At 43.6% G+C, this 27,902-nt stretch overlaps 1 protein-coding gene and 1 long non-coding RNA gene across 20 annotated transcripts in view; one reads left to right on the top strand and one right to left on the bottom strand.

Moving 5' to 3' along the window:
* Positions 1-914: 914 nt before the first annotated feature.
* LOC137853214 (uncharacterized) lies at positions 915-4,340 on the bottom strand. Of its 3 annotated transcripts, XR_011094332.1 has the most exons (4): positions 4,108-4,340; positions 2,939-3,681; positions 2,299-2,473; positions 915-1,375 (listed from the first exon to the last, which is right to left on the bottom strand). It is a non-coding gene; the product is annotated as an uncharacterized lncRNA (long non-coding RNA). The 3 variants fall into 3 exon arrangements; XR_011094330.1 differs by having other exon boundaries at positions 915-2,473; XR_011094331.1 differs by having other exon boundaries at positions 915-2,473; positions 2,939-3,149.
* Positions 3,100-27,902, top strand: part of LOC137853213 (uncharacterized) — a 224,386-nt gene continuing 199,583 nt past the window's right edge. For 16 of the 17 annotated variants that reach the window (XM_068675325.1, XM_068675324.1, XM_068675329.1 and 13 more), the window contains exon 1: positions 3,100-3,238. The gene's annotated coding sequence lies outside the window, so the exon portion shown is untranslated. The remainder of the gene's footprint in view (positions 3,239-27,902) is intronic. The other variant, XM_068675319.1, reaches the window with a different exon arrangement.

Below are 27,902 nucleotides of genomic sequence, written 5' to 3'. Positions count from 1 at the left end.
AAAACGGCACCTTCTCACTCCACAGATCATCTCTGATGTGAATTCTGAGTCGTAGCTGCTTAATCCACTGATTGAAAGAAGCTTTTCCTGCTTTTTGTCCCCAAGGAGCTTAGTGGAACCCATAGCGCTCTACAGAGGCAGCTGGATTCTTTTCTGACTCATGCAGCACCAAGAGAATTGCTACCGAAGGCCCTGGTCCTGCAGTCACTTCCAAGGGCATTGGAGACGCATTGATTTGAAGGAGAAGCAGCTCGCTTTAGCAGTGAGACAGGGTTTAGGTTGAGAGCTTTTTCTAAACATTTTTTTTTTCTTCAAATATAAATAGTATGACAAATTTAAACCAAAACAAGTACTAATCTGTTACTTTTATAGCATGGAAATGTCTTTAGAATTGCTAATTTTATGGAGGTCTGGCTCTGGATGAGTATAGGATGGGTTTACATCCTGAGTGTTCTGTTGAAGCACAAGCTGTAGCCCAAAAGTTAGCTGGGGAGCAGCCCTATGGACAGGTCTGCAGGGGGGAATTTCCCTCCTCTTTCCTGTCCTCAGGGGAATGTGTCCGTCTGTCTGCCAGGATGGGCATTTGGTCTGCAATGGGATTGTCTCCACACTAGGCAGATACAGTGCACGGGTGCCAAAAAAAACCACAAGGCACAGAGAGATCAGGTGGCACATCCTACTGGCACGGGATGGAGGCTGCTGAGTGTCCCTGGGCTGCAGGGGCCACCTTAACCAGCTAGCTCAAAGGGCTTGCTGCGGTCTGGGATGTAGAGGAGTGTTCTCGGGAAGCAGCTGTTGGGAAGGGTTTAGGTGTAGATGCTCCTGACATGAAGCAGAGAGGCAGAGGGTGACTTCCTAAGATCTCTTCATACTTTTAAAAATGCTTTCAGTAATATTAGGTTTTACCCAGGTTTTGAACTGGAGTATACCTCTCCTGGCAGGGTGTATCATAGGTATTTGATATGGAAAAGAAAACGGGTCTTTGTAAACACCTAAAAAAGTCAAACTCAAATAAAGGCACTGTTACTTTGGAGTGCGAGAGGATGGGATGGATTTGCAGAGATAATGCCTTCAGAAGTGCCCCCGGCCTGTGCATGATTTGGGAGCTCTGATCCTCTGAGCCCTTCTTACCCTGGTACCACTGAGGTTCTCTGTCTGCACCTCCACCAGTGTAGCTTGTGCGTATCAGGTCTCTCTCTCCATGTGCTTCCTGTAGTGGAGAAGCTGGTGTCCTGCCCCGTCCTGTCCCAGCACTCTGTATTCTTAGAAATCTGGAGCTCCAGCCTGCAGTCACTGTGGGAATCAAGCTCAGGATGGTGCAGGTGCTCCTAGCAGAGTGAGGAGAACAGGAGAGCTTGATAGAACATCTGCGCATCTAGCAAAAACAGAAAGTTTTGAAGAAAGCAGAACATAAGCACAAATAAATAAAACATAAACATAACCCCCTAAACAAAGATATTCATGCATTTACAATAATCAAAATCCCAGGTTAGGCAGATGAAAGAGATTTCAGTGTGTTACAAGTCATAGCAATAATAGCCTTGGGACGCTGGCTGGTCTATTCTATTATGTAAAAGTCTTGCAGCCTTGTAATGGTTCCACAGATTAAGAAGTGCTATGTACTAGCTCTAAATATTTCTTTAAATTAAGACTTTCTGCTTCTAACCGAAATCTCCACTGAATATGATGGTATAATAGGGTGCCCTGTTCCATCTGTGTAAATAACACAGAGAGATTTTCTCTTGTTGAAATACCTGCGTTAAAAAAATGCAGCAATAACTTGAGACTTCAAAGGTCTAACTTCAAAAGATTTCTTGCATTCTGCTTGACGGGACAGCATCTTATGCACACATGCTTTTTCACTGCTAAATGCCTTAATAATGAGCTTGGGTTCAGATTTTGTGAATCAGAGCCAAGTAACTCTGTTTTATTATATTTGCTGGGAAATGAACTAGCTCTGGGTAATTAGGAAAGCAATTTTATTAGCGTCTATTTCATAAAGATTGTTTTTTAATCAGAGTCAGAACTTACTAGAAATGATTCTTTTATTTTTATTGCATGGCTCTCTTGAATGGTACAGGCCTCCATGGGTCTTAACCCATAGCAAAGTCTGCACACTGAAGGCAGCGGTATCACTATTAATCTATAACAATGTTATAAAATAACCCTAGTAGGGTAGTCCCGTAAATAACACTGCAGAAGCTAGTAATTACTGTAGTGTGGTTTACTGCATGATGCTACCCTTGGGCTAAATTATAACTGGCCATGCATTAGTGCACCATAAAGAAGACAACACACAAGGAGCCCATTTTTGTCTGCATCCCAAGACGAGCCATGCCGAAGTGAGGAGCAGCCATCACAAGACCACGGGGAGAGCTGGAGAACAAGTTAGGAGCAGGGTGGAGGAGTTCAGAGGTGACGTAAGGACCATGAGAGAAGATTTTGGTTGAAATCCACTCTTGATTTTAATGTCCTGTAAGAAGGATTTCAACAGAATTAATGATAGGGCAGGGAGAAGTGATAGTGTGAGGAAAGATGAGTAAACCACCTTTCCTTTTCTGGAGGTGGTTTCATAGAAAAGGGAAATGCCACTGTGCACACCAGAGGACAAATAACTGATATTTCTGGTTCACTGGTCAAAATGAAAAAAAAAAAAAAGGAGGTTTAGAATTGTCATCATGGGAAAACCCATAACAAAATCTCTTTATCTTCTCAGAGAAACAGAAAGACAGATATTTTTATTTAGCTGAATGAAAAGTTTTTCTTTCATTCCAAAACCTTCTTTTATTGTTTAATGTTGGCAAATTTCTAAGCACAAAAGGTTATTTTGAAATGAAAAATCAAAACATCTTTGCTTTCTCAAAATGTCAAACAAAACATTTTGAGTTTTCTGAATGTTTTAAGTTGTTTTCAGTCAAAGTTACTTAGCAAATTTTACCTGAAATGACAAATATTTTTGGTTCCTTGAAATTTCATTTTCTTGGTGAACAAAGAGTAACAACTTCAAGGTGCGTGTAGCCGCAAACAGCCGTACATCTCAGGCTTAGGTGGGCCTTCCAGTGAGTTTGACTCGGAGCTCTCTTGTCGTTGCAGAGCAGAGAGGACTTGGCCGTGGCAGATCCTGAGTCGGGACACATTCAGATCCAGGACTGTAACAAAGACAGGTGTCTTCTGAAAAACGTATGCCTGCATTTGTGTTCTCGTCTCGGACAAAATCTGGGTTGAAGGCATTTTCGAGGTAAGATTTTGATTCCTTCTTATATCAGCCTTTGTTTCTTGCCAGAATGAGTTCACTCAGATTTAGTGGTAAAGAAGGCGCGGGTGATAATTTAACGGAAAGGTTGGGAGGATCTCTGAGAGGAGGAGTGGGCTGAGCTTCTGGGGTTACTTGTCAGGGTTACCGCGTAGCCACAGAGCACAGCCTGCCTTTCTGCAATAGCAGCCATTTGGAAAACGGTGACTATCTGCCTGGCTCCCACATCACTGCAGTTTTGCCAGCATAGTCATGAAGTTTATAAACTTGGTCCAGTGTAGAGACTCTCTGGAAAGGAGGCAGAAGCTGGGAGGAGAGGTGCCCCTTTCTGTTTAAGTCTGTGCTGAGAGGAGAGGAGCGTCCCAAACTTGCGTTCAGCCAGTTTCAGAGAAAAGCACTCAGTACCAAATCTGGAGCTTGACCTGCGCCTGCCCAAGTTCAGGAGATTTGTTTCAGGCCAAATCATTATGAGATCAAGGAAAAAGTTTGTATCAATTTTGAATTGCCTGAACAAAGCAAAAAAGTTTCAGGACTAAAAAGGGAGAAACATATGTTGTGCAGGAGAAAAACATCTTATCAGGAAGAACATGGAGAGAGCGAAGTGACTAACAATGAAGTTTCTGAGAGCTTGCCACAAAAATTTTATAAAGGGAGGCTCCTGAAAACCTTTCAGATGGCTGTAGAGTGATCTCATTCTCTAGGCACAGAGAAAATACAAACCCGAGTATATTTTCTAACTTGTTTCATTTATACTTTACAAAACTGATTTAATTTAGACAAATAATTTGACACAAACAAACAAACTGCTATCTAGGTGTCAAAAGCAAGAGAGGGACTCAAGCAAATGGCCTTACCTAGGGACAGATGCCTTTTGTCTTCCTCACAATCGATGGCCTCATCTGGTGGTACATGTGGTTCCTACACTTAATAGTTGCAAACCTGCTGGGTGAAGATGAAGGCCGAATTGAGAGAAGGGAAAGAAAGGAAAGAAGCCAGTTCCTCTTCCCGTGGTGCACCCAGCAGGGACAGCTACCAGGGCCTGCTTCTCCCAGAGTATGAGTGCTTAACTTAGCATCCCATACGAGGCATTTCGGTTCACATATACGTACATACATCTAAAGATACAGAGACACACCCACACATGAGGAACAGCAATCAGTTTTATTTCTTTGCTTTGCAGGCATCAGTAAATTTAGTATATTCATGTGAATAGCTTAAATAACGTGTCCTATGATCTAATTGAAAGGGAAAATATTTCCACAAGATGGTCTGATGCAAAAATAAACAGTTTGATTGCTTTTACATGCTCTTCTTTTCTGCAAGCAAAGAGAAATGCAGAAAAATTGCCACATTTCATCATGTAGGACAAGGGGGCCCAGGTGACACCCTGATCAGGTGTGCATGCATAATCATTCCAAAAATAATCACCCTTTTGAATAATTTCACCCCAAATCTTGCAGTTTCAACTTATTCTCTGTGAGTGACTCATAAATCTTTACTGTGAATGTGAATCAAGTTTCAGAGCCGCAGGCTCAGGAGCTTGTTGGATTTATTCAACTTTAGTCTTTATTTATAGACATAAAAGTGTATTATTGGTTGTAACATCCAAACAAAGGAAAACAGATTGTAAGCATCCATTAACGTTTTCCCAAAAGGGAAATCTGGAGTTTCTCCTGGGTCTTTCAGTCTCTCCCTAGTAATATTAAGATGATGTCATAAACTCATAATTACTTTGTGATGCTCTTATGTACTCTGTAGTTGCTTGTTCAGGGATGGTTATTTCCTTTCTGAACAGAAAAAGCTGAATACAAACAGGTGGAAGGAGGCAGATCGGTCTTTGGTGATTTAAGACTTGAAGGACCCCACCATTTTTATTTCACACTATTGCAATAATTTGCTCTGCTCTGCACAAGGACACAGGTGTTTTATGTATTGTTATTAAAATGGTTTTGTTAATACTCAGATATGGGATGCAAACATTTTATAAACACTTCAGAATGACTGGAGCAAAGAGCTATTTGGGGAGCATCAATCTTCAGATCGCGGACTCTTCACTGCTGAATCAGGCCATAACCTGTTCAGGTTCCATCCAAGAAAGTCTCCACCTGAATTACTGGTGGCCTTAAACCAAAGCCTTGAACGCGGTAGGTGTTCAGCTTGTGAACAGTTGTTTTAAAAAACTCTGAGCATGGTCAGACCCCATTTTTGCACTTCTGCTTTATTATTATGATAGGAATCCCAGACTGCAAAAGTGTGCGTGGAGGGGAGAGGGGAAGGACTGATCCACGAACCTGGGGAACTCCAGCCCCGGGTGGATGCAGCAGGGCAGGACGGAGCAGGACGAGGGGCTGTGTGTGTGTGTGTGCCCCTACCTTCTCTGAACGTGGGGCTCCCTGGGTGCGCATGATTGCTCCTTGCATGAGGGTGGAGCAGAAATTTGTTTGGGAGGTGTGCTCATCCTGTAACCATTTTTGCTTATAAAAGAGCCTGATGGAGTGCCGAGTGAGTAACTTGAAATGAATAATTGATCTGCTTTTCTCTCTCCTTCTCGTGGAATAGCTGTGAGCACATTGTGATTTCCTCGGATTTATTTGTTATTCAGAAATATCTAATACATTTTTACAGTTCCCCCCCCCACCCCCCCCTCCATCGATTAGACTTCCCAGGCGTCAGGCTTTGGCTCAGAGAGTCTGGGCTCTGGGTTGCGTGTCGGGTGGGAGCACCAGTCCTGCGTCAGGCTCAGGGCTGTTACCCCCTCCCTAGCACACCAGCAGGGCTGGAGAGGCTGGGACGGGGCTTTCTGTGCCCATGTCAGGTAGGACTGGGGACATCTGTCACGGGCTGCCACAGGGTTTTGTGGTTCTGTCAAGCTCTCTACTCGCTGTGGTCAGTGGGCTAAGCCATTTCTTACTGCTTTCTGCCCTGGCCTGGAGGAAGGTGCAAGTGTTTCTCATGCAAAGCTGTGTAAATCCCTCTCAAGGAACGTATGTTGGCTTAGAGCAAAACTTTTCTGCCTGCTGGTTTGCTCAGTGGATGCGCGCAGGTAAAATACAACCTCCTCTGAAAGCTGGTGAGAATATGCAAAAGAAGATTGGTCCCAGTACTCAAAGATAATTTGATAGAGAAGAGAAAAATCTCTCCCCTCCTCAGAGAGGAGCACAAATAGATATTTCAAACAATTCTTTAAGGATCTAAGGTTTCTTATTACTCCTTGCTAACCGTTTTAATTTCTGACCTCTTCTGCTTGACTAGCTGCAGACCTGTTCAATGACCCTTTAGGATTCTGGTGCTGTGATTTATGTCCCAGGCCAAATTTCTTGTGGATTACTGGTATACTGAGCCACTGGCAGAATTTGGAGCCGGCCTCTTTGCTTTCCCTGTGTAGCTTTCTGTACTTCTCATTTAGGCCTGATGGATATAATTTTAACCATTCTCTTTGGCTCTACATAGACATTTATAACACAGTCCCCCATCTCTTACAATGAACAGAAAAGGTCTCAGAGTTGGTTTCATTTCTCTCACAAATTCCTTATGTACTTTTGGCTTGTGTGTGCCTTTTATTTTGATTATGTAGTTGTTTCTTGGTAAAGTGGGAGTCACTACAGAGTGTTAAAAAGTTTTGTTTCCATATTCATTGTGACCTACTTTGCCTACACAGAGAATTATGTTGTTCTCTTCTTTGTATGTCACTTGGATATGTGAGGATTGCTTGGGTTTTGACTTGTCACTGCTGGTTCAGAGACCTGGCCAAGCTGGAGTTGACTCCAGCAGGGTATGGACTTCACCTGCTTCATCGCTCAGCACTCCCCCTCGGCCTGCGGTGCTGTCGGTGGACTCAGCGAGGGGCTCAGCTCCCCCAGGGCTTCTGCTGGGCAAGGGGTAGCCTCACTTGCCATGTCTCCATACTTCAGGGTCCTGTCTCACCAGGAAAGAGGAAGGGAGAAGTATAACTAATACCGCAGAACCTTAAATAGATGGCCCCTTTAGACTCCTTACTGGCATAAGGCATATTCAGGGCATGTCTTAAAGTGAAGATGGATTGCTTCAAGTTACCTCCATGTACACATAACTCCTTTTCCCTCCATTTTCATGTTACCTCACTTTTCTTTCCTTCTCTAGACCACTTTCCTTGAAAATTACTGCTGTCAGGTGCTGCAGTGGCCAACCTCTATAGTAAAACTAATACAGGGCCAGCCAGGACTCTCCTGAACTTGTTGCTACCACGTTGCTGCTTACTTGGGATTTCCCCCAATACGGTTTGATTCTGGGATTTATTCCCATCTGTCTGCAAGCACCTGGGTTGGTTGCATCTGGGTGAGGATGCAAACCCTTCTTTTATTGTCATTGGGAAGGATGGAAGTGGGTTTATAAATAGTTTTGGCTTTCTAAGAATTTCAGCCTACCCTGATCTTCCTTGGACCTTTACCAAAACCCTGCGTGCACGGAGCAGCTATTTCCTCAGTGACCCGGGAGCGTGGTGCTGTGTATTGTTCAGATCAGAAGAGCAGCACGTGTACGAGGGAACCTTTTTGTCACTATGGTGACGTGCCTACCCTATAGATGCTATTTTACTATTAGAGATTAAAAACTTATTCACAGGTTCCAAGTTGGAATTTTGCTTCTGTGTGTTCATTTAAGATTTAGCCTGAAGTATTAATACAGAATTTTAAATTGTGTCCTCTCACTGAAATCCAGTGTGGTTACAAGGTTCTAATAAATATTATGTCCTTCCATCATGCAATTAAAATTTTCCACCTCATTTCACAATGCAAAACACTCACATGTTGTCAATCATTTTGAAACATGATTTTTTGACATCATATAATTTCACTTCATTTTTTAGACAGACATCACACCGGGAAATTATATAAGAAAGGATCCTATTATATCTTTATTTTTCCACCAAATTTCACCTTCAAATACAGACATTTGTGTACATTCCAGTAATTCTGACAATAAACTTTCAAGGAGAAACGAATGGCATCTACTTAGCCGGGGATCAGCATATGGAGTTTGCTGCTCTTCAGAGACTGCGGCTCCAGCGCAGGCACCTGGTTAGGAACCGCTGGTGTAGCCACGGGAAGTTTACAAGTCTTTATGCAGGGAGTGAAAAGGTTGCTGCTTGAAACAGATACCACCTGGGAGGCAGGGAGGAAAACATATGCATGTTTTTGAACTTTCCTGTGTTTAACAGTTAGCAGACACTAATGAATTGCCAAACAGCCCTGATTTAAAACGTAGTAGTCAAAAGCAAGGCTACCTGCTGCTTGTCAGGTAGTCCACCTGTTCAAGAAACCAAAGTGCCCCTGCCCTGTGCCAAGAGAAAAGCTGCTGCTGTTTCAAACCTCTGCTCTGGTGTGTGTGCGGGTGTGTGTGTGTGTCTCATTGGGTTACTGCATACCATGTGAGTCAGAAATCCAGCATGCGATAGAATATCTCAGGCTCATTACAGAGGTCTTGTATTAAGCAACAGATTTTGATCGTCGTGGCATGTAAATCTGGGGGAAATTCAGCCTGCAGCACGCAATTTGGAATTTGGGGCCGTGATCAAATACAGGCTGACAAAGTAAGAGGGGAGCCAACCAGGCGTGTAAAAAGCCAAAATAAAACTTTTGGTTGCAGCCAGGAAGAGCGGTGAGCAGTGCAGGAGACCAGGCAGCTAACAAACACTGTGCCAGCAAAAGGGACACTGCTGGGGGGAGAGCCTGGTGCTCCAGCTACGGGCTGCTCCTTCTCGTTCACGGGCAGGTGCAGCCGGCAGAGATCATCACTGAGGTTGTGCCGCTTGTGGAGCAGTCACATGGGCAGAAATGAAGCAGCAAAGCTCATTGTGGTGAACATCTCAGCAGTAGGTAGGCTGCTGTGGCTGGGGGGAAGGAAGGTGGCTTTTTGGGCAGCCGAGATTAAATAGTGGGAAAACCCCGCAGCGCAGCCCCAGTGGAATAAATTGCTGCTGGCTGATGCTGGAGAGCCAGGGGACAGGGCTCTGGTTTCCCTCATCACTCAGGGTGGCCTTGTGGAAATTGGTGATGATCTGGTGGTAAAAGTACAGGGAAAGCAAGCAAGCAGAAAATAATGAAGAAGGAGAGGAGGTTGTTACCACTGCTTCCTTCCTAACACAGCAGAATAACTTGGGGCTTAGATTCATTAGGAAGTTACTGCAGCATAAAAGGCTCCCACCCATCATCTGAGCTGTAGTCGCCATTCGTGTACATCCTCTTAGCCTGCAACAGTTGTAAAATGATTTAGCTCTTTGTTTGTTTGTTTGTTTGCTTGTTTTCCTTTGAGGCTTAAACTAGCTTGTGATACCTTGCCATTGGCATGGATTCAATGCATGTGCATGCTCCTAGAGGTTACCCCAGCTGGGCCACTGGGACACGCTGCGGGTCAGGGAGCTGTGCACTGGGACAGTGCGTTTTCAGCCTTAAAATTTGCTTAATTCTTATTCTTCAGCTCTCAGTGGTCAGACTGTTTTTACTGCTGAGACTCAGGGAAGTAAATACCCTAGTGTAAGCGTGATGCAAATGATTTCTCCCGGCCTGATCCTGAAATCACTGGGGTGTGCCATATAAAAGCATGCAAAAAATTACTCTAATGAATGACAAGATGGATCTTTCAAGGGGTCCCTCATGAGTCGAACACGAAACGTGTGCTTCTCCACATCCCTGAATTGGGGCAGGGGTGGCGATCTCCTCGCAGCATCGCCCCGGGTGAGCAGGCTCCCCGAGCGCCTGCAGGAGCTGGGGAGCGGGGCTCCGCAATTTGCAGGGGAATGGTGTTAATTCAGAGCCCCGTCCTTCAAAGCGGGGGAATGATGAGGTAAGAAATCTTCCTGTATATTGAATATATATGTACACATGCATAAATATATATGAGATTATTCAAATGCAGCATGAATATATTTTGCCTAATCCACACAGAGTTTTATCAATATTTCTTTGTTTATTCTCTTTCATGCCAGCTGCTTTCTTTATATATTTCCATTTTGTACATTTTTCAGAGTGATTGGATCATGTTGCACACACTTCTATTGAAATATTAAGTGTTTGCAATCCCCATTCATAGGCACCAGCTCTGTTATTATGATCCATCATTTCAAAATCCACATATTTGAAAAAAGAGAGCTTAGCTAGCCCTTGAGTAGCAGAGAGCATTAGACCCAAGGAATCTCATTCGTCTTGTCAATAATCTATGGATTATCACCACCAAATTGTTTGTTTCATTGACGTGAGCTCGCTGTGTATTTTTGAAGGAAATGAACATGGGGAAGGCACAGCGAGGTGAGGTCTGGAGAAGGCTGGGTTTGTGCCGGTGCGAGCGAGGGAAAGGAGAAATTCTCATTTGTGCCCAGCTCCTGGGGCTCTCCTGGGGCTTATGGTTTGGGTATCACCGATTCCCATTAGTGGTCACGATGGGAGAAATGAACCCCGTGATGGTCAGGGCATCTCAGCACCTTGTCCAGAGGTAGAGGAGGCTGGGGGCCTCCTCTGTTTTTTTGGTAAAAAGGCCCTGTTTCTCACTTTCCACACTACAGTTGGATGTGGGGAGGTGGAGAAGCAGTGGGCAGCGGGGCTACAGGACAGGTGCAGCACCACGGGACCTGTGCAAGGGGGAGCCCCGCCTGGCTTGCAAGCCTCTAAAGCAGGGACAGGCTGAGCAGCCGCGGGGACCCCAGTGCTGGCCAGGGTCTGGCAGCAGTCAGTCCTCAGGGACAGGACACGGGCGCCAGGTTTGGGCATCTGCCCTGCTAGCAGGTTCACCCACACCACAGCACCGCTGTCGATAGCTTTGCAGTTAGCCTCTATTTGTTCCCTGCTGACGTTTCATGCCCCCGTTGGCTTTAGCATCACCACTGAAGCATGTTGAACCCTACAGGTGCCACGCCAGCACCCTTCTGGCCAACCCGACCCTTCTGTGGCCAAAATCTCGCCAAACTCTCCATTGCCACCCATCCCAGGCAACGTCCTGGGGCTGCACAGACCCAGAGGGTTGGGGACCCAGGGCTGTATGGGGCAGCCTCTGCCCAGCCTGGCCCCCATCCCTCCAGCCTCGGCCGGTGCCGCGCCACTGTCACCTAGCAACAGCCCGGCCGGCAGGCAGCACCCGGGTTTGCATCTCATACGCAGGAGCGGGGCGGTAATTTAGGGGTCGGCGTTTTAATTTTAATGAACGGGAGTATTTCCTCGGTAGGTCTGAAATCCAGAGCAGAGACGTTTTCGCTTTGCCTCCCTTTGAGCCCAGGCGCCGGAGCAGGGACAGCCTCGCAGTGATGGAGCTGTCCATTTCATCTGTACCGGGCTCTGAAGTTGCACCTGACATTATCCAATTGCCTTACCCTGTGTTTTTTTTTTTTTTTTCCCCTCACATTTGTGCTATAAAAAATAATGTAGTTATATTACGGGGTGGACTTTTTTTAGTGTAACTTCTACTTCCAAGGCTGAACTTTGAGGTGTAATTTTTTTTTTCTTTTTCAATCACAGGGAAGAAAAGGCAAAGAAGTCTATAAGCACCAATTATTCCTTTCCCAGTCTTTTAAAGCACCTTTAAGATTCCAGTAGTCTCCCACACTCTATATTGGCAATTCATGGTGCGGCAACTCCTTGCGAAATACGCTCGTTCGTTTTCACTGATTGAATTTACTGATTGTTAATGTGTATAAAAGTGTTATGTACTTTTGAAGTAATCTCCTGCTAAAGGATTTATAGGAAATACTATTTAAATGTCATGGTGTTTTCTCTGTTGTTATGACAGTATTATCGAGTAAATAGTTTAATTTTAGTGCTCTAGTTAAAAAAAAATCTATAATGACCGCCACATAAATCGTTTGCTTTTTTTTTTTAATTTCTATATTTAGTTCTTTCCACAGAGACTGGAGTTGAAAATAGGCTGGTACCTAAGACATGAATTCTGTTAAATATTAAAGAGATCTCATCAATGATTTTATTAGTCTCAGTACTCAGTGAAGGCCACACTGACATCTGAAGTCTAATGATTTTTTTTATATATTTAAAGCCTTGTACTGCACCTTTAAATATTGAACAATATTGAAAAATATAGAAGTACTTTTTTGTATATTAGCTTTAGGCAGAACTGTTGTATGATTTCCACTCCTTTCATGACATTGTAATGATGTTACCACATACAACTTTATCTTGCATGAAAAGGTGAAGTCATGAGTGATTTCTCCAATTTAAAAGCACTCAACCCTCACAGTGCTAGAAATGAATATTTTGCATATATTCATGCAACAATGATTCAATTTAAGATTTCTATTTTCAAACATTGCTTGAAACCTTCGGTATGTTAGTAGTAAAATTGCCAAAATGTGTAATAAGATTTATTATAGATGAGTAGCATTTTATTTAGTATTTCATGTTAACACGCTTTTAGGGTTACCCTGGTTTAGCAGAAGAATTCATCTTTCTCTTCTAATCAGAGCTAACACTTTATTGTATTATTAAGATACACTTACTGTGCAATTGTATATCACTGGAGGAGCTGAGTTTTCTCCGCCCGGCAGACCTGCGCCTGGTTGATGCATGGCATGTGCCTCCCGCACCCCAACCCCACTGCTCGGTAGTGTGCTGCTCCCTGTCACATTTCTTTTGAGCTGGTTTTCAGTTTTCCTCCTAAAGGACTGTATTTAGCTCCTTGGAGTGGACAGGAGCTTTGGTAGGGTTTGGCTTTGCTCTTGCACCACCGGCAGTGGCTTTTGCCATTGGCAGTAATGCCTGTTCTGGGAGCTAACTTACAGTGACTAAGACATGAAATGCTTTGGTGGCTGAGTTTGTGTAGTGGGTTTACGAGTAAAACCACCACAGTTTGTTATGAAACTCCTTTTTGTATCCTCACCTTCATCATCTACCCATCGCACCCTTTGCCATAGAGCTACCCTTTCTCTGAGCACCATGGTAGAGGAACATATACAGATGTATTATGCATCATCTTGATGCATTTTGGGCACAGATGCACTTGCTGCTTCTTCTGCATGATGGTGTGGGATGCAGACACTGGCCAAGGTGCTTCATTGGAGCTATCCTCCTCCTTTATGTCCTTCTGAAAACAAATTGCTACTAAAGGACAGTGCGTGTTGTCCCACAGGTATGCCCTTCACCCTGTGGGTGTTGCAGCTCTGCAGGAGCCCAGGCGTCTTTGGTTGGTTGGAGGAGAAGGGGATGCTTCCACGCTCTTGCATGGCCCCATCACACGATACGATGCTCAGCAGCTTTCCTGGCTGGGTATTAGCAGTCCTACCCTGGGAGAGCCTTGCTGGCGAGAGGGTATTGATTTCATGGCTTTGCATATGGAGGTGTGCTGGTGCTGTATGAACTCCATGTAAGTCAATGGGAGATAAAGCAGCAAAGCGGACACTTAACCTAAAGCAATCTGTATTTTCTTCCTGCTCTCGCACCGCCTTTTCTATGGTCAGGGCAATTTTACATCCCCTGCAGCCACTTCAGGTTCCCTGTCTGACGCCTGAACCTACAGCATCTGTATAAGTGCATTCATGAGCTCGATATTTTCATGACTCGGGTGATTAAGGAGAGGTAAGGCCAGGCCTGTAAAATTCCTGGCATTTTGATCCTCTAAGCAAGGTCCACGTCCTGGTCTCTTTTTGCCTGGAGTAATCCCTTCCTGCTTGGCCCCAGTGCAGCCGCTGGCAGAGTGAAATGCTGCGTCCTACAGGTAAGGGGCTCATCGCCTGGGGAGGGATGCTGTTAAAAAGAAGCATGAGGGACGTGCGGCGCTGAGCTGCCACGCTGAAGTGGTAAATATGTTTACATCTCCTGAAAGTTGTAACTCAGCATGGATGAGCTGGCATCCCCCCCTTCCACATTCACGTTCGATTCGCAAGCAGAAAGAGATGATCTGCTATTAGGGAAGCTTTCTCTTTGACTGGGGAGCTGGAGATGGTGGTGAGAGTGGCTTTCATAGATGAAAATAATTGTACACTTTTTGTATTATTATTTTTGGCAAAGAGCTAGCGTTTCAGCTTTCCAGCGTATTACATCATTACATTGTATAATGCATCATAATGATAGAGTGAATGGAAACGAAGAAATGCCAGCTTCTGTTGCAAGTTTAAAGACAGACACACATTTTCAGCTGGGAAAGCTGCTGTTCAGCTAAGTGTTTTCCTAGATGAAACAAAGCTGCAATCCCACTTGGCATTCGCATTAATTGTGGACTTGCCAACAGGCCAGTTTCACTGGTGTATAAATTAGTGGAGAATTATTCAACTCATCTCAATAACTAAGAGAATATCCTCATAAAGCTCGCTGAGCGGTAAGACATGCCCCCTCCCCCCTACTTTCCAGGGTATTTTGCACCCTATACTTAGAAAAATCACAGAATTTGCATGCTGTTCTGGAAAAAAAAAAAAAAAAAAAAGAAAAAAAAGAAAAACGTACAAAGAAAGACATCTAATATACTAACTATACTGATACCACAGCAGAGCAATATGGTGACTATCTGCATAAAACGGCAAGTTTGTATGGATCGGATAGTGTCCAAATTAAGAGGGAATTTTCTGGTTTGTTGTTTGAGTGTTGAGTTTGGGTGGTGTATTTCTTTTTCCTTTTGAAATTCAGCTGAAAATGTGAAGTGAAAGCACATGTGAAATGTGCCTTGCTGCCAGCGTCAGACACCCGACATTTCACGTCTCTCTGGCAAAACAAGAGCCTGGGAAGTGCAAACTTCCCCGAACTGTCCTGCCAACAGGCCTTTCTGACCTAAAGGGGGATCACCTTTGTGGTGACAGCATAATTTGATCTCTGTGCCATCTAATCCTTATTTTCTGTACTGAGGCTGCCAGCAAGGGTGCCAATTAGTGCCAATTGTGATGGTGGCTTTTGTGATGCAGACACCTGCCCACTAGGAATTGGACTGGTACCACCAACACACATATGCCACTAAACAGCTGTCAGATGGTAATGACTCCTTGGAGTAGAAGAAAAGGGCAGAATTTCATTCTGAGGCAATTTTCTGACAAAATTTTACAATTTTTCACCTTTTTTTTTTTTTTTGTATCTGAATTCCAGACTTGTGATGATTAAGCAAAATGTGAATGTTATGTATATCTTATAGCGCCAACTTTATACCAAAAGTCAAGAGGCCCAGATGGGCAAACATAGCGTGAGGATCAGTATTAATGGCGTTATTATTCTAAATCGCGTTTTAAACTTTTTATCTGAAGTTTATTTCTTATTTGGGTTATTTATCCTAGCAACTGACAGATGAAATGCTGTGTTTTCTTTTACCACTCTTCTGAGACATGGCCTCTGTTTTCCTGTCTATATTAAAAGAACGAGTTAAATGTAAACATCAAACAATTTCAGCAATTCCTTTTCTTATGACAAGTGAAGTGCTGTGCAGCAGTGCGCTCACGCCATCACAGATGCGATAGTTCAGGATCTCTTTCACGCTTTCATTAAACTTGTAATTGTTGGTCAAATCGGCAGTCCCTCCTGTGATGCTTTAACAGGGGAAGATGACAAGCCTGATGTGAGTAATTACATGTGCTTGTGTAAGTATATATGTTCCTCTCTAGAGACACATGCACCCTTAACTGCGACTGCTTTTGGTAATTCTGGTAATTCCGTGGTGATGCAGAGAGCTCAGGGCACTTCAATGGCCTTGTGGATGCCAGGCAGTCCTTTCTGCTGGGCAGCAACCTCGCAGCTCGTGCCATGGCTCTGCCGGTGAGGGGATGTGCTGGGAAGTGCAGGTAGCATCTCCCAGGAGACACTTGGTGCTGTGTGAGGAGGGACCTCAGCACCGTAAGAAGATTCCTTTATCCTTTCCAAGCCGCGAGACTCGCTGCTGAAAGCTCCTGACGCCTGGTAGACCAGCCAAAGGCCAGCCACTGGCAATTAGCACGATCTTTCAGTGCTCAGCCAACACTTACTGCTGGTTCAGCCTCTGCTCTGGCAGGTGTTGCACCTTGATTAGTGCAATTGCTTATTGGCATCTACTACTAACTGCGGTCCCCGCCAGATGTAAAAGGAAACGATCCCACATAAACACAGCCAAGGTTGGTGTGCAACGATAGAAAATGGTCTAATGCTTTAGGGGAAATGGTGGCGTTGGGACTGCTACTGACCTTTGGGAAACACAGTCGCATTTAGAGAAGGACACCATAGCCACATACATATACATACACGTGTATATGTATATAAAATGTTTGTGTGAGGGTCTGCAAGTGAAATAAAAGTAGAACAAGTACGTCAGGGTCATTGCTTTTTATGAGCATTTGTTGCTGAGGTCTGGGCCATTATTCCTTGTCATGGTTTCCCAGGCACGTAAAGCTCTATTACAGCTCTCCTGTTGCCTTGCTGTTTGCTCCCCTGCACTTGTTCCTCTGACACTGACCATTTCAATGCAGCCGTACCTGGCTATGGCCTCTGCCACAGAACAGAGACAGTTTGCAGATCAACTTGCAGCAGGTTCTAGGCTTGTTTGTGGACCACTCTTCCCTAGAGAGCTGTGGTCCATCAGGAACATGTTTGTCCTGTGGCCAGAACCTACCCTGGATTGTCACAGATGTGAAAGGAATGGCAACCAGCACTCATGGGAGAGGTAGCAGCACACCCGCAGAAGTAATCACGGTTTATTTTGTGAATATCTTCTGACCATATTTGTTTCCCATGTTCTTCAAGTTAACTTCTCAGGGTTTTCAGAACGTTTGCTCTGCATCCTGTAAGGCTTCTCAGCTAGAGAGGATAGCAGTGGGGCTCAGATTTTTGAAAGTTCAGACCCTGCTCTTGCACTCAAGCTGAGTCATCTTTACAAAATCCTCAAGTTCCAGTGGTTCCTTTCCTGACAATAATGGCCAGGTTTTAAAAGGGCCCATCAGTTAGTTTTGTTTAATGCCCAAGGCGCATTACTTTTGAGTATGAAAATACTCTACACTAGATTGTACTAACATTTTTGGGTGGGTGAGTAATTTCATGGCTGGATGAGCAGTGAGTACGAAGTCCAGACCATTATTCTAGATTCCACCCTCAAATGCAAGCCCAGGAATTCATTGAACCCAGCAGATCCCACTACTGGAACTGAAACAAGAATCCAGTCCACTACTAACAGGTATTATTTGTTAGTGTTTTACATGATGCAAATGTGCCTTAAACAGTGCTACAGCATATCTATTGCACATCGTAACATACATACCTCCTAATGAACTTGTAATGTGCTTTTTAACATACACTAATCTTCAAAACATATGTAATATTAAAGGAATATGTGGTAATTCTTTAAACGCCCTATCATTGTGAATTCATATCATATTCATTGTAATAGCATTGATCAAAATGAATTCATTTGGTATTCATGTAGATGTCACATGTACTTCCATAGGTGTTTCATTGTAAATTAGCATTTCTCAGAGGACACTTAAAATAAAGTGTTACTGAAAGTTCTCATTACACATATTGCTGAGATTAGTACATTAAGGATCATGTACTTACATAGTACTAATGCATTTCTGCCACTTAAAATGCTGCATTACCCATTTCTGATATCTAGCAAATATCTAAAGCAATTTTGAGAATTACTGACATCCTGAAGGAAGTGGTACTCTGGTGATTAAATTGGTTTTGTGTATTTCACTTTGGTTTTAGAAAAAAACTGTGCCAGATATATTTAACTGATTTTTTGATTTAAATGACTTTAGCATCAGGTGAAACAAAAAAAAAAAAAAAAAAAAGGAAAGAAAAAAGTGAAAGCCACACCTAATTGGAAAAACAAAACCAAATGTTATAAATGCTTTAGGGTCTTCAAACTTGTCTCACCAAGCCAAATGAGTTGACTCTTTAGTATACTGCAGCACAAGCTTTCGAATGTATTTTCTTTCAGAGTATTACTTCCTAAGAGAAAGACAGAAATTTTTGTGGTCTCAGACAGATGCATTTCTGATGTCTGAAATCGTCCATTACAGCTTGTTTGCTCTGAAGTTATTTTTGAAAAGATTAAGTTTAAAGAAGACTACAGAGAGTTTTATAAATAGCTGACAAAAGGTGCATTACAGTGACTATAAAAGAAAGAACATTGTTTGAGTCCTGAAATGCTCTAAACCTGTCTGACAATGTGGTGGATGTCCTTTCTTCTGAAAAGAATTGACGTAATTATTTTTTTTCGTAACACTGGTGAAAAACTTCTCAGGTTTAACAGGGAGCTCAGTCATGGCAGAGACCGTTGCAAAAAACATGGGGAACTGGCAACATTTTGGCGTTTGCATTGGGAGGGAGGAATCAGATTTGGCCATGAGGAGTTACAAACCATGTCCCACTTAATAGTTTCTTAGCAAATATTTGCTTGCTCTTCAGGCTTCATCCACTTGTGTTTTGGTGTGCAGCACTGGCTTGCAGCAGGCACTGGTGGGCTGTGCAGGAGGCACCATTCCCATCCCTTGAAAGCAAAATGAGAAGGTGATGTTACAGCTAAAAGAATGGCCTGGGATGTGGGAGATTCAGCTGTGTGCCTGCCAGCATGTCCCTCGTGCATAAAGCAGAGCGGGGAGAACAAACTTCTTCTCTCTTGTCACTTGTCCTCCTGGCTTGGAGACGGGTGTGTTTGGGATGATCCCGCGGAAAGGGAGGTGGATGGGAGATGAGGAGAGGGAGGGATAGCACACAAAGGAAGAGATCTTGTGCTCCTCAAGATTGCTCAGGCATCTTCACGTAGCCTTACAGCTGCCTTGACCCCCTCAAATGCAACTCTCCCCAGCCCTGCAGCTAATTCCCAGCTTTTTGACCCCGATCTCTGTAGTGAGCTGAGCTGCAGCTCCAGAAACAAAGTCTGTCAAACCTGGCAGAGGACACAGCTGCACCTGAGGATCAGCTTCGTGATTGGGGTAGGCTCAGTCTTTTGCCTCACTTAATTTTCAGGTCTGAAGGTATTTGCCTGGTTTGTAGTGTTTGCTAAATTGGTTTGAGAGCGCACAATATGGTAAACTGCAGGATAGGGAGGATAGAGTATGTAATCCAGAAATCCATTTCAGGTTAGAGCCATAATTAGCTAATGTAAGATAATAAATAGCTACTAAAATCACATGAAAAATATGATAGTGCTATAAAGCCTGTTTTTATAATCCTGCTCCTCCCCTTTTCTGCCTCCTCCTCCTCCTCTTCAGTGTAACAAGGACCGTAATAGGCTTCATGTATAAATGCCTATTTTTATTAAAGACAAGTGTAATCTTTTGTAGTCCAAATGTCCCTATCATAAATGCTAACCGAGGAAAATATTAGGACTCATTTATTTATGAACCCGTTAATAATGAGGTGCAGTTATGAAAAAGGCTTTCTCAGCACAAAGCCTACTGAACAAACAATGCACACTGGGGAGAAAGAGCTAGTTAGCCTTCCTGACTTAGATAAAGCTATGGAGAAATGACAAGTGCCAGTAATTAGCAAAGCCTCTTCAACAAGATAACCCTATACATCTTTGTCTATTTCAATCACCAAAGACTCCGATTCAGTGTAAAATTAAAGCTGGGATGCCATCAATTTCTGTTAACCTCTTTATATTGTTCTGTGTTCATGCATATGTGATAGATAGTTTTTGTCATTTTATTAAATGGTGACATCTCAGTATGCTTGTGACTAAAACTGTTTTCTCCTTAGCAAAGTATTTTTAATCATCTCTCCGTTGCCTTTATTAACTCAGTTCTTCTGAGCCCTATTTGCTTTATTCTGCAGTATCGGCAGCCGCTCCAGTGGGTGCAAATATTTGTGCCTGCTCCTTTTACAAGCAGTGTATCCACAATTGGGAAGTTTGTGCCCCTTCCTGTATTCATGTCAGCACGTACGGTAGCTCTGCACACATCTGCTGGCCACTTGCAGAACGTCCACTTTACTTCTCGTGGCACACAGCAAAACGTGATGGTTACAGGTATCAGCGGTCACAGGCAGCCCTCATGTTTCTGTGAGCATGGCCTTCCTATCCACGTGTCAGCTGTCCTTATTTCTCCAGAAGGACAGCCACGTTTGGTTCGGTGGTGTGGCTGCTCTTCACCTGCTTAGGACATGAGCAAGAGCCACTGAACTCAAGTGAAACACTCCCATTGACTTCATGGCCCTCTCTTCACCCTGAAAACAGTCTGCATCCAGACTGCTTTCTTCCACCTTAAATGGCAAAACCCCTTTCCTTTCCTTTCCTTTCCTTTCCTTTCCTTTCCTTTCCTTTCCTTTCCTTCCTTTCCTTTCCTTTCCTTTCCTTTCCCTTTCCTTTCCTTTCCTTTCCTTTCCTTTCCTTTCCTTTCCTTTCCTTTCCTTTCCTTTCCTTTCCTTTCCTTTCCTTTCCTTTCCTTTCCTTTCCTTTCCTTTCCTTTCCTTTCCTTTCCTTTCCTTTCCTTTCCTTTCCTTTCCTTTCCTTTCCTTTCCTTTCCTTTCCTTTCCTTTCCTTTCCTTTCCTTTCCTTTCCTTTCCTTTCCTTCTTTCAGAAAACACATTCACCTGAAGCTTTGCAGGAAAAAAGGAGTTATAAATCAGCCCCATTTCCTTGACATCAGGGCAGGTTCACTGGGAATGCTCGCAGAGTTAGCTCTGCATGACCTGAGAAGTTGCATGTGGCTTTGGGTGTCATAACAAAAATTCCTTTTGGCTCCATTCTCCTGCTCCATAATATCTTTTTACTTGTTTTAAGTACTCCAGGCCCTGAGTTCTGAGGTTATTAATCTTCATCTGTGCTCTTTTTAAACTTTACTACTAGCACTTTTTTGTCTCAGATATGCTTTTATTCATTCTTTTCAGCAGCAATAACCTCTCATATTGGTCAAATTAGGAAATAATTGCAAATAATAGAGAATCCCTTTCCAGCGCTACAATAAAGGATTATATATGTACTGTGTGAGAGGGATGGCACCGAGTGTAAATACCAAAATATGGGCAAATAGGTAGAGAGGTGAAGTATGCGGTTTGGTGCTTGGTCTTTGTTTCTTCTTCGTGTTCAGAGCTGCTTCTCAGCCCGCTGCAGAGGTGTGGCACACACGGTGGTTCGCAGAGGAAGGGAAGAGTACGAGCCGATGTTGCATGTGAATTCATGCCATTGCCTGCAGGACTACAGGTCTTCAGAAAAAAACTGTGTGGCGTCTTTTAGTCTTCTACATGTATGGTAGGAATAAGGATTCATGAATCGAGTTAAAAGTCATTTGCCTTTTTTAAACAGAAACATCTGATCCATCTTGCTTTTGTTTATGTGGCCATGGTAGCCCTGGCTTGTTTCTGTTCAGTCAGTGGGGAGAAATTTTGCAAATTCCAGGAATTCCATCCCACTTTCAGTGTGCATTATTTCAGTTTTGGACTTTTATCCATTGCTCTGAAACTCCCATTTGTCAAGGAGCTGAAACCAAGACTATCCATCTGACTTGGATTACAAGTCACACGTTACCAGCGGCCGATAATCTGATGCAGCCGTTTGCAATCAAGTAAATCTGTCTAATTTGGCTTCATGTTAATAATTACTTTTCAGTAATGAATATATCTGTAGTACTTCAGGATATGTTGGTGCACTAAAAACAAACAAGCAAAAAAAACCCACTACTCTCAGGTGTCTAGCTGCTCTCATACATAGGCATTTTGGGGATGAAAGCTCCTATGAATGTTATTCACAACAAATAATTCTATCAGCTCTTGGGAAGAAAATATGGAGAACATTCATGTAATGCTGCCATCTCAGCTGGGGTGCAAGGAAATATGTTGACTGTAGCAGAGAGCAAAGCTCTCTTGGCGCTCTCATCACGTTAACACTTACCTTCCTTCCTTCCAGTCAACGTCCTCTGAGCTGCTGCTTTCCATTGTTTTTTATTGTTCATGTGAATCAGAAAATAATATTTTTCCTCTCTAATTTAGGAGAAATTGTCATTGCCCACCTCCTGCTGAGGGAAAAAGTGCTAGAGCCTGTCTCCTATGAGCTCCTTCTCACTTCAAATGCAGGCTGCAATGGCTCCTTTGGAAATGTAACAGGCTATTATAGAAATATGTATTTACACAGTATTTTAAGATGCACATTATCCACCTGATAGACCATAACAGCTCACCATTACAGCCTATTGAATAAAACCTCTTTGCACCATTTTTTTTCCAAAGCAGATACTTTTTACGTGATAAATCATGAATCTATTGCGTAGAAGTGCAAGTTCGTCATGTAGGACCGTAGGTGGACACCATTTATCTTTATCCTGCTGTGATGGGAACTTCTAGCCCTGACCCTGCTCTGTAGAACCAATTATTCTGACCAGAGAGACGCAAGTAAAAATGAGAAGAAGGCTTTGTGAACATGAAAGGAAAAGTTGCAAAGTTTGTTTAACGGAGCACTGTTCGATCACAGAAGAGATCACGTGGCTGGATGCAGATGAACGAGCAGTGTGGCTCAGGTGGAAATCCCCAGCCCTACCACTTGTGCGCTGCTCTGCCACGTCCTGCCCGCCAGCTGCAAAGCTGGCAGCCTGAGCAAAGTGCTCTCTGCTACCGCCTTCCAGGACTCGTGTTGACCTCCCTCATCCCATGGACCCGGGAGCATCCCTCCTGTTTAGGAGTGCTCCTACACTGGTTTCGCCTCCCACTCCTAGGGCCTTTCCCCGCCCCCCCTGCAGAGTCATTTTCCTTCTTGAGCTAGTGTCAGCATTAAAAGGGACCCCTCCGTTCTGAAAACATCTGTTTGCCTTTTCTGCCCAAGCTTCCCCTGCCTGTTCAGCTCACTCCAGCTAATCCATACTTCAACAGTTTCTCTCATCTGGAAATTCACATTAGAAACCGCACTGCCCTAGGTGCCATCTCTCTCTTTGTCCGAGGATGCTCATTTTGAATAGATAATAATCAAAATTTAACAAGCCTCCCTTATTACCCTGGAGCTAGGCATGAGGACTCTTTCTGTCATCTCCTGTGAGTTCTAACTTAACAAGAAACAAAAGACAACAGAGAAGGCCACAAGACCCCAGCTTCAAAATGAGGCTTGCAGCCGAAGACTCGGTGTCCCTGGTATCAAACAGACTGAATAAGCTGCAAATAGACAAGATTCCCAACTTGTTACAAGATGAAATAGAGCCTAGCCCCTGTTGTGAAACCATTTTACATTGCAGATGTTCATGAATGCATGGAAAATGTGGTGACTTCAAATCTCTTTTCGTTCCCTATCTTCAGGATGTCAAAACTGATTTTTTTGAAGAAACTCTATAATAGTTAGAGTTGACTCCCGAGAAGAGACTTGCATGTCTGGAACAAAAAAAGACTTCCAGCCAACTAAACAGAGTCGTCTTCTTCGCTCCCACCATTCAAATTAAGCATACACAACAGAAATACCAAACAGGCATGGATTTTACATATCATGCCAATTCTGATCCGAAACAGTTTATTAATATAAATCACCTCCAAAAAAGGGCAAGATTTGAAAGGGAAACAAATAGCTGCCAAAAAGACTTACACACAGAGCCAGTGTCTAACACTAAACCTAGTGGAAATTATGTATTTCCACTCTTCATGAAGCAAAGCAGTGGGGAGTCAGTGCTTTGAACCATGCATGGGACACTTGCTGTGCATCCTCACTGGAAAGCATATGGTTTGAGAGGAAACAGAAACACCATCCAAAAAATCGCTGGTCTATAAGCAGCAGATCTGCAAATAGTCTAAACCCCTCTGTCACTCCGGAGACCGCAGGGCCCCGACTACTCTTTGCCATGCCTGTCCCCGACCTGGGGTGTCAGCTCCCGCCCCCCGTGCACCTCTCCAACCCAAAGGAAATGGTTCGCAGGGGCAAATTCTCCCCCCGGCTGCAGGGACAGCTGCCAGATTTGCTGTCGTGCGGCAGCCTGCCATCACTGGGGTTCTTGCAGTGTAAGCACCTTCCCTTCCTGTTCCCGTCTGTCCCTGGGGGCTTCTAGCAGGGCTTTCAGGGCGTCCAGCCCGTGGGTTGGAGCTCACCTTACATCCGAGGTTTCGTCTTGAGCATCTCCTCTTCACTCTTCACTCTTGGCTCATTTGAGAGGCAAGACCAAAGAGTCCGAAGTTGTGGATTTCCGTATTTCCTAGGTGTGTTTGGGAAAACCTTCCGCACTTTTTAAATAGTGTATTCGGTTTAATTTTCATTATTTTTAGATGTTAAATTTTAGATCAGTACAGTATGTCTTAAACTACTGTATTAGAATGCTGCTTGACTCGCTTCCAAATTGAAGACCTTTTAAAAAAATTGAAGCAGTCCAATAATTTTAAATCACTCTGCACTGTGCATTGCAATTTAAAATTATTGGAGTGCTTCAAATTTTTATAAGCCCTTGAATTTGGAAGTGATCAAGGTTCTGGGCATACTCAGTGTAGAGCAATTTAAAATTATAAGAGCTGTCAAATTTTTATATAAGCACTTCAGTTAGAAAAGGGATTTGGGTTCTGGGCATGTGCAAAGGGGAGCAATTTAAATTATTAAAGTGCTTCAATTTTTTTTCTAAGCACCTGATTTTGGAAGGGTTTGGGTTTGTGCAGCCTAAAATGACAACTTCCTTTGAGAGTTTCTTCTTAAAAAGAATTTCAATCTTGCAAACTAAAGTATTCTTTAAAATGTGAATTCACTGATACTTTAAAAACTGATTTGCACAGAACTTGGTGCCCAGGACATCTAATTTTTTTTTTTTCCCCACTCATTTTATCATTTCATTCTTTAAGGGACAAATTGATGCTATAGAAATAGCTGCCTCTTTTGGATTTTAATTTTTTTTCCAACTGTTGCACTCATGGTGCAAAAAGAGTCAAAAAAGGAAAAAAAAAACAGCTAGAAGAAACAAATGGTTTTTTTCCATGGACTATCTTGCCTGGCCAACAGAACTTATAGGGGACACAAAATTGAAACAATTTGTTATTAAATCTCATTATAATGTCTCTCAACACTCGAAATGAAAGCCATGTGATAGCTGACTGAATCAGAAGGAAGGAAGTTGGAAAGCAGCTTCATTTGCACACTTGTGCTCCCTCCCAAAGCGATTCCTGCCGGGAGCTGTGCCGGGTTTGCCATCCTCACCCCAATCCTGCACACGGCGTTTGGTCTGTGGGCAGGGTCTGGCTGAGGGCTCTTGCTGAGCTGCCAGGGAAGATGGACAGGGGAGGTGAGCGTGGGCTGGCTGCTCGGCTTCCAGCTCTCTCGTCTTTCTACCTTAAACACAGGGATCCACCCTATGGGGTGGCTATCAGGGCATTTAATTGGTGTGTAGAGCACGTCCTGTACCTTCAGCCCAGCGTCTCATGAATACATGTAGGGTGGAATAGGGCACTTCATCAGTGCCCTACTACCAAAACACCAGTTTGGTATTTTCTTCCCCTTGAATGCTTCTTTCACTTCTTACCATGGTGGTGATAGGTGTCCATCTGTAGCTCTTTTTTTTTTTCCTTGGAAAATGAAGTTATTGAATAAAAGCCAGAGATCAAATTAAATTGGGGCAAAGATACGGCAGAGGTGAAATTCAAAAGACGATATGTAATAATTGGTTTTAAAGCAGAAACCAGATTATTCATATAGTCAGGAACAAAGGGAAAGCTTCCTGAAAGCCCTCTGTGTTTTTCACATTTATTTTTTTTTGTTTTGAGAAAGGTGAATTTACAAAAATAGGTATCTTTTTTCCTGCCGTTAATTAACTACATCATCCTCTTGGGATGTGCAAACCAGTGGCATGGGACACCAAACCTATCTTCTCTTGGTATAAATCCTTTGGGAGCGTGCTTGCATCGACTCCTTCTGGAAGTCGGTGGCTGCCACGTAGCCAGGACAAGCTCAGCTCTGCGCAGCCCTTGGAGCGCAGAAGGGAGCAGAGCGGCAGAGACGGGCTGTGCCGGGGCCATGGTGTGTGGGTTTTCTGGGCAGAGGTTGGTGGGTGTCAGCTCTGTGGCTCTCCCTGCTCTTTCTGTCCAGCTGCGGGTGCGTGCATGGGTTTGGTTAAAGGGTGCCCGGGCAGAAGAGCCGTGTGGGTGGCTGCTGGCGGGTCCACGCGGGCTGTGCCTGCGTCTGGGTGCCAGGGCGTGCAGAGGCGGAGAGATATAAAGCTGGGTGTTAAGCACAGAGAAAGACCCTGGACCCGTTTATCTGAATCCTGATTCTGACACAAAATAGAGAGCGAATCGGCTCCCAGCCACTGCTGCTGCCGACGCACGTAGGAGCGCTGAGGCTGCCTTTCTTAAAGTTCCCGTCTCACCGATTCACTTCAGACGCTGTGAGCTCGAACCCCGCTTTTGGGCTGTATTCATGCTAATGTTGACAGTTTTTTCCTCCTTTGTTACATTGTGCAAACCAAATAGAAAGTGAGGTGAGCTTGTCTGAGCAGATGAAAGATGGCAAGAAATTGGCGCTTGGGGACCAGTGTCTTGGTGACATCGACTCTGCAGTCCTTTTTTTCTCTCTCTCTGGCTTCCCCTCTCCCTCTCATTCTCTCTGAAATGGTCTGTGCCTCCAGTAATTTACATAATACTCTTCTGACACCTTTACTTTAGTCATCAATCACGGTACCTTCTCTCAGTCTATCTTTTGTCTGAGCATGTCTCTTCTTTATCAGGCCATGCACAAAAGATTAATTTCACAGTTTTTCTCCCTTCTTTCTTTCCTTGCAAGATACAAAGCTCATGAAATGACAGAAGCAAGATAATGAAAACAACAATGCAAGCAATTTTTTTTTTTGTTCTTGCTGGTTGGATCTCAAGATACTTTTTTTAACCTCATTGTGTGCCATCTGTCTTAGAAAAGGTCTGCTCTGTATTTTTTAATACAATTCGGATACTGTTCTGAAGACTACCTGGGAAAAAAAAAATACATATTTTAATCAGGACATAGGCGTTGATTTTTAAAAAAAAAAAAAAAAAAAAAAAAAAGGATTTGCTGAACAATTAAAGCGAGGGGTCCATTTCTAATGGTGGCATGGGCTACTGCACAGTGCCCATGCCCCAATTAATATTAATGATCTCTTGTGCATAGCAAATTTATAGCATTTGATTGACTCACACAACTACACTTCAAGCTGTCATGTAAAGTGAAATATATGGGCACCATGGCCTCATTTGCATATGCATATGTTCTTAATATTAATTAGTCTAATGGATCTAAGGACCTGGAGATAATTTGAGTACTGGGAGAAGAGGAACAAACAAACAAAACAAAACTCGCAGAAAACTGCTCTGGTAGGGGTTGGCCCTACAGTCAAATAACTCTCCCAAAACGCAAAATAATTGGCATGAATTTCTCCTCCTTCCCCATGTCTCCCGCAGGACTGGATGAATTAAAATCTTATCCCTTATAATACTTTGTTTTGGCTCTGACCCTGACATTTTAAAATTTGAAATATTTAACGTGGCAAATAGATTACAGAACTGTATGCAGCTGAGCTGGAGTGCAGGCTCGTGGGCGGAGGTCAGGGCTATGCGATGCAGCCCCACGAGGGGACTCTTCCCCCATCCACCTGTGTAATTCCCATTAGTGTGAGTGGTAACTGCAGGTTTCTTGCGTTTATTATTATCTGCCCCCAGCTTAGCTCTGCACTTGCATCACCTGGGAGCAATGGTGCAGATTTCCAGAGGAAACAGCCATTTTTGATTAATAGGCATTGGTTTGCCAAAGTTGGTGAGAACTCACTTTTTTCAGTGCTCTGAGGAACAAGAGGTGCCAGAGTGTGGAAGCAAGCAGTCGGCAG

The sequence above is a fragment of the Anas acuta genome, chromosome 3 (assembly GCF_963932015.1).
Source record: "Anas acuta chromosome 3, bAnaAcu1.1, whole genome shotgun sequence".
NCBI classification, from domain to species: Eukaryota; Metazoa; Chordata; class Aves; order Anseriformes; family Anatidae; genus Anas; species Anas acuta.
The sequence above is the reverse complement of the archived record's forward strand: the minus strand, read 5'-3'. Positions and strand labels throughout refer to the sequence as shown.